The following is a 6,000-nucleotide window of genomic DNA, read 5'->3' as shown; positions in this document are numbered from 1 at the left end:
GCAAGAAGGCGCGCCCTATCGAGTGAGCGTAAGCTCGATCGGGCGCGGCTGCCCAGGAAGAGTGAAGAAAAAAAGGCGGGCCCGATCGGGCGAACGGGCGGCCCTTCGCCTGATCGGGCGCGTGTTTTTGGAGCTGAAGTTTTAGTTTTCAATTAGGATTTTTTTTAGGGGTGTTTAAGTATGATTTTTGTACGTAATTTTGATTACCTTCTCTTTTAGACTTTCTCTCTCTACTTAGAATATTTTCTCTCTCTTAAATTCTCTCAACTTTGTTCTTAATTCCATTCCTTAATCCAGATTTCTTTTGGTAACAATTTCTTCTCTTTTAATTTCAGTTATTTTCTTTGATTCTTTCATCATGTCTTGTTTTATTGTTTTGATTAGTTTAGATTTAATTATGCTTGAGTAGTTTTATTTCTAGGGTTTATGGGGATCTAATAAATAATATGAAGGGGTAATTTGTGATTGTTGATTATCAATGCTTGATTAATTTCCTATTGATTGATTTAATGCTAAGCAATTAGGTTTGGCCAGATTTAATTGTATGAGTTTAGCAATATTAATTCGAGATTCGAGAGATGAGAATTGATGTTTAGGCTTAGTTTCAATAGGCGGACTAATTTATAAGTGGTTAAGTCGAGATTCGAGAGATGAGATTTAATACCGGTAAATTAACTCTGTGATTGTAATACGTAGCGAAAGCCCTTTATAATCTGATTAATTGATGCTTGATGATTGCTTATTATGATTTACCCTGGAATATTGTTTATTAGTAAACATATGCCCTAGGTTTTTCCTTCATTGATTTATCTCCTATTTTATTCCCTTCCTACTTTTACCTTTAGTAGTATAATTACATCCTTTACAACAAATTTGGTTACTTAATAATTTAGATTACTTCTAATTAATTGGGAATAAATTTACCTGTTTCCCTGTGGTTCGACCCTTCTTCCCTATCTACATAGTTATTGGATTTAGGTTTTATTTTTGATTAGGTGAATACGACTTGAGCCTGTCAGTGAGAATAATTTAATTATGGTTTAATCTTTACAATAAATGAGATTTAATTTTTTGAATTGTTTAAATATGATTTAAATTGCTCAACTATTCTAGCAAAATCTGATTTAAGCCCTAGAATTTTCAAAAATTGTGATCGAAATAAAGCCCTAAACTTTGATTTTGTGCTTAATTTTGATGATTTTCGAATATTTATGCTTCATAAATTTAATTAGATTGATTTGATACATAAAATATGATTTTTGTAATCAATAATTTGATTTAAGAGTTAAATTAAATTAGAATTAAATTTGTGAAGAACCCTAGATTTGAAATTGAATTATGAATTTGATTTTAAAATTGAATTAGGCATAAGTGTTATGTTTGAATAAAAAAGACCTAATTTTAGTTTAATTTAACAAAAGTTGTTCATTAAAATTAAATCTCTCTTAAAGAAAAAAGGAATTAATTTTGGGAGGGGGCAGCCGTGGCTGGGTGGACGAACCACCGTCAGGTGGCCATGGCGGCTGCCCAGGTGGTCGAAAAGGGTGCAGCAAGGAGGGCGGGAGTCGCGGCTGACAGCAGCGACGAAGTACAACTGTTGCACTGACGACTGATGCAGCCGTGCTCTACTTATGGCTGGGCTACGGCCTAGTCGCGACGGAGGCCCTCAGCCGCAAAGGGCGCATCAGGGAGGTCGAAAAGCGGCGTAAAATATGATTTCAAGAGGTCGGCAATTCCAATCAGATTGCCTGCGCCGTGGCTGGGATCGTTTCCTTGTTGCGGTTGTCTTGCGGCTGTGCGTTGGTTGGGGTCTTCTCCCTGACTGACGCACATTGGTGTCTCTGTTGCTGCGTTGGCTGGGTTCCTCCTAGCTGACGTGGCAACATACCTCAATTAAAAAAAATTATTTTTATTAAAATTATTTTATTTTAAAATATTTTCAAAATAAAATCTGATTTTATTTTGGGGATAAAATCAAATTTCAAAAGTTGGTTTTTGATAATTATCCTTAATTAAAGTTGTTAATTTTGGATAAAATTTGTTAAGATAATTTTAAATTTTAAAATTTGTTTTAATCTTTGAAAATTTTAAGGATTGTTGAGCAAGATTCCAAAAAGATGAAGATTGATTTAAATAATGTGATTATCTAATAATTAATTTTGGATAATAATTTATTTTAAATTTTGTGATTGGCTAGTAATTAGGATAGAATTACTAACATTTTTAGGATAATATTTGAGGATAAATATGATTTATCTTATAAGATTAAAATAAGATTTGATTCTATCTCATGCTTAATTTAAAATATACGATTTTTTCTATGGACATGAATAATATATGATATAATCTAATGTAGTAATTAATTAATAAAAATTATGAGATATTTTGTGCCATTTTTCCTTAATTATGATCATTCGATGTTGTAGTTTATGAAAGCATGATGAGTGATTTATTATGTGGCAATTTTATAATATAAGATGTTGTTTATTGCTATATAATGACTAGTATGGCCCAGTAGATTACTAAATACGATCTGCGCATCGTTTGATGTATTTTTGTAATCTTCATACGGTCTACGTACCGATAAATTATTTTTGTAATTTTATTTCATTTTATTTAAGTAGTAGATAGAATAGAGTAAAATTACAGGTTGCAGTTAATCCAAAAAGCCATGAAGTGAAGGCCCAAAGGAGCAAGGTGGATGAGATCCATGATGATTCAAGTGGGAGCATTTACTTTATTAGTTTTCTTAGGATTAGGGGTCATGTTATGTCTTGTTTATGCATTCAGTATTTTATGCATGTTAGATTTTATTGATGTTTTGTGATGATGCGCTAGAGTTCACTAAATGATCACAATATAATAAATCTAGGTCCCGGTAATATTGAGGTTGCTTTTCCAATTAAAAAACCAATGAAACCTTCGATATTTATGATGGGTCATGCCAAAGCTGGGTGTCATATTATATCTCGAGGAAGATGGGGTAAATCAAGTTTTACAATTTTAATTGGTTATACTCAACAAGGTTACCTAAAGAGTTTAGAACCTTGAAGCAAATTAAAGGGTAATAATTAAACATGTGATGGTTAATTATTCATCCAAGAATTACAAGAGTTATAATCAGTAAAGAGTTTACTCGCCTTGAAAATGTAATGGTTGATGGTAGGGCCAAAGTCCGGTCAATTATTGCACAAATAAAGGGTCTTGGAATCACTTAATTCAAGTTGGGATCACTTAAATTGAATAAAGTTTTTTAAAGTTACCAATTTAATTCGCTTATGGTACTTTAAATTTTATTAAACATAATTGAATTTTGTGTTTACTTACTATTAAGTAACATGTCGTTCTAATTTTATTATAATATAAATCTCCTCGATTGAAAATAAAGTTCAGAAACGTTCTCAAAAGGTTAAAAAATAATCCATAAACCTATATTCCAATTTTGCTAAGATGGTTCTAAAAGGGCAAGTTTTAAACCCATGTCAAATGTATAAGGTTGGTTTTATTCAAAATGTTTGAGTAAAATGCCAACACATCTTCTTTTGAAAAGTGCTTCAAGGGATATAATGAGATAGGAAGTACAAACCCTCTAAAAGATAAGTATAGAAGTCTAATAAAATCTCTTATCTTCAATATGATTGAATATAAGAAAGTGATTGGAAATCTATGTGATCAAAAGTTGATCAAATGATATTATTCTTCATCCATTTTATATAAGAGTTAAATAGTTTATTAAGCTCTAATATGAATAATGATTGAATAGACTTAGCAAAATCATGAAGTGTGCTTAAAGTAGTTAAGAAAAGTATCATTTTGAACCCAAGAGAAATGTTCTAAGTGGCTCAAATGGGAAAGGTTTAAGAATATGTTTGAGGATTGCATTGAGAAGTTATAGGCCAAGATATGCAAACAAATTGCTACTTCTTAAACCTAGAACTACTTACATGCTAAAAGTTGTTATGAACAACAAATGTTTCAAATTAAATGGACCAATTCTAATTGATTAGAAACTACCTCATATAGTTGGAAGGTAAAAGAATGCAAATGTTCCAAATATAAGAAGTATATTATAGAAATTGATTTAGCATATTGCTACTTCTTGGACATAAGATGTCCTGTTTAGATCACTCATTTCACAATGTGGTTGAACTAAATGAAGAAGTACGGCTAAAGGGGAAATAAATCTACAAGTTTAGAAGCAAATGTTGCTACTTCACAAGTAGAATCTACGAGTCTGGAAGCAAAAATTGCAACTTTACAAGTAGAACCTATATTTCACCTCACCTTGTTATTGGCTAGAATTAAATAAATATTATTCATTCTTGCCATCATCAAAACACCATTCAATGTTAGTAATGACTAAGCATCGAAGATTCAAAAAGGTAGAATAAATGTTATTTTACGCTTCTTTGAGTCATAATGTGTTTTGAATTGCTAAATAGGTTTAAAGTTCTACATGATAAATTTAATTAAACCATTTCTATAGATAAATTGTCTCTAAAATGTTAAATAATTCGAATGAAAAATGAACATTGCATGCGGAAAATCCAAAGGTATGGACTTTCAATATCATTGGGTTATGAATCCATTGATATATGTAAATATCATTCTAATTCGAAAAGTTTTGACAAAGTCATCATTTAGAGAAATAATGATGCGAACTCGAGGTCGAATACATATCGATGTAAGAAAACCAAAGGTTCAAAGGCTAGAGACGGACAATGAAACTTCATTTGTGATATGATTACTTGTGCTTAGTTGAAGCATAAGTATGAAAATTATGAAAAGTTCAAAATGTTCGGTATGAAGTTCAGTATCAACTTGACAAGATAATGATTACATTACAATATGATTGTAATTGTGAAAATTTGAGTTAAGACATTTACTTGGCAATATATTCAAAGTATTGCGATATGACCGTAATCATGAGAATTTAATCCAAGACCTTGATAAACATCCAAGAGTTGTGAAATCGTTTTACAACAAACTTCGAAAGAAAACCTTATGAAGTGTTTATGAAGGGAGCTATCAATCTATATAAGATATATTTTGATAAATGGATAAAAATTACCTATCTTCCCATTGTTCAAGGGATATACTTTTAAGATAAGCTACAAAACTAAACAACAACTACATACGTCAAATCAAAATACAGAAAAGGCTTCATACGTAATATGGATAAGAAATGTTCTTGTAAAGTCTTTCTACAAAAAAAGGAATAAAAGTTGTATTAAATCGTTTAATGCAGGTTTAATTCCTATATAGAGCATGGGTACTACTACACAAACCATACTTAGCACAAAAATGTTTGTTGCTCAAGTAGGTGCCCTTATGGAAAATTGTTCCAAAAGGTCAAGTGGGAGTAGTATAAATCTCGAAAGAGTTCGAGAAAAGCAACAAACAAACATGGTTCAAACCATGGTTGGTTCACCCAATGCTGAATATTCCTCTTCAAAAGGCAAGTGGGAGTATAAGAATCTCGAAAAGTTCGAGAGCCTTGAAAAGTTCAAGAAATGTGAGTTCGAAAATCTTGAAGAAATTCGAGAATTAATAATATCTTATAAAAAGAATCCTACTAGACTTAAAATAGGTTTTATAATTTAATAAAATAATAAAATAAAGGAAAAATTAGAAAAAATAATCCCAACTTTCATCAATTTTGGTAGAATAATCCCAACTTTGGATTACTATGTAATAATCCGAACTTTGGGATTTTCTTTTTCTTCAATCCCAAATACCGGTAACCGGTCGAATGAGTTTTTTTTTTTTTTTTTTTGTTAAAGTAACACATGTCACAAATTAATTGGCTTAAAATATTTATAAAAAAACAAATTAAAAACATAACCACCAGCCAAAGCCCCAACCACCGGCCAATTTGCCAACCTACCACCTCCCTCGCCAGACCTCTAGCCTTCCCTCACTCCTAGAGTCACCGCTCTGAGCCAAACCACCATCCCCTCTTCGAAACTCCCACACCACCTGTCAAACCTCAGAAACCAC

The sequence above is a fragment of the Chenopodium quinoa genome, unplaced genomic scaffold, assembly GCF_001683475.1.
Source record: "Chenopodium quinoa cultivar QQ74 unplaced genomic scaffold, ASM168347v1, whole genome shotgun sequence".
NCBI lineage: Eukaryota > Viridiplantae > Streptophyta > Magnoliopsida > Caryophyllales > Amaranthaceae > Chenopodium > Chenopodium quinoa.
This window is presented reverse-complemented; position numbering follows the sequence as displayed.